Below are 1,193 nucleotides of genomic sequence, written 5' to 3' on the forward strand. Positions count from 1 at the left end.
GTAGTTGCAGTTGGATTTGTAGTTGCAGTTTGATTTGTAGTTGCAGTTGGATTTGTAGTTGCAGTTTGACTCGCAGTTACAGTTGTATTTGAAGTTGCAGTTTGACTCGCAGTTACAGTTGTATTTGAAGTTGCAGTTTGACTCGTAGTTGCAGTTGTATTTGAAGTTGCAGTTTGACTCGCAGTTACAGTTGTATTTGAAGTTGCAGTTTGACTCGCAGTTATAGTTGTATTTGAAGTTGCAGTTTGACTCGTAGTTGCAGTTGTATTTGAAGTTGCAGTTTGACTCGTAGTTGCAGTTGTATTTGAAGTTGCAGTTTGACTCGTAGTTGCAGTTGTATTTGAAGTTGCAGTTTGACTCGTAGTTGCAGTTGGATTTGTAGTTACTTTTTTATTTTGGGTAAAAGTAAAATGGGACACAGATCAACAAAAGTGTTTTATAATTAATGTGCCTTTGAGGCCTGATTTAACAACAGTAAAATATGATCAAATTAAGGTGGAAAATTGTTGATATTTAGGGCAGAATTAAGAGAAAACGGTAAACAATTCAATAATACTCAATAGCCATATCAAGTTTGCAATGAATCTCAACCACAAAGACAACGTTTTGCACCTCCCACAATTTGTGTGTGTGTGTGTCTAACAGGAAAGTGTCTAATAGGAAAGAAAATACATCTTTGAATACACACTGACCATTGGTTGTTGTGATATCGGAAACACTGATGGATGTGTTATCAACTGTAAAGTTGAAATTTCCAGCTGTAATTGCTTCAACAAATGTGTTTTTCACTTCTGTCAGATTAGGACTAGCGTTTGCGTTGTTAAACTCAAGCACAGAATCCGTCACAACTGAGCCCGCACTGTGGGGAACAAGCATATTGAAACACAGTCAGGCATAATTAACCAACAAACAACTGAATGGCCAAATGGAACAATCAAATGGTCACTTGATTAACAAATTGATTAACCAAACAATCAGCTGAGAAAGCAATCAACTAATCTAAATAAATCATGCATGAATCCACCTAATTTGATGAAATTTAAACAGGGTGTTTGCGAATTACCATAAGTGAATGTACTGTTTTACCTGAATTTTCGAATAAACATGCGAAGGAAGTTTGCAAACCGTTTCCGGTAAACTGGAGTAATCTGTAAAAGATAGATAAATAATCATAAAAACATGTTATTTACATA

General features: G+C 35.5%; 1 long non-coding RNA gene across 1 annotated transcript; it reads right to left on the reverse strand.

Moving 5' to 3' along the window:
* Positions 1-144: 144 nt before the first annotated feature.
* Positions 145-1,166, reverse strand: LOC107747649 (uncharacterized). Its single transcript, XR_001640826.1, has 3 exons — positions 1,087-1,166; positions 693-859; positions 145-385 (listed from the first exon to the last, which is right to left on the reverse strand). It is a non-coding gene; the product is annotated as an uncharacterized LOC107747649 (long non-coding RNA).
* Between the last annotated feature and the right edge of the window lie 27 nt (positions 1,167-1,193).

Source organism: Sinocyclocheilus rhinocerous, unplaced genomic scaffold (assembly GCF_001515625.1).
Source record: "Sinocyclocheilus rhinocerous isolate Xijiao unplaced genomic scaffold, SAMN03320098_v1.1 scaffold5459, whole genome shotgun sequence".
Lineage (NCBI taxonomy): Eukaryota > Metazoa > Chordata > Actinopteri > Cypriniformes > Cyprinidae > Sinocyclocheilus > Sinocyclocheilus rhinocerous.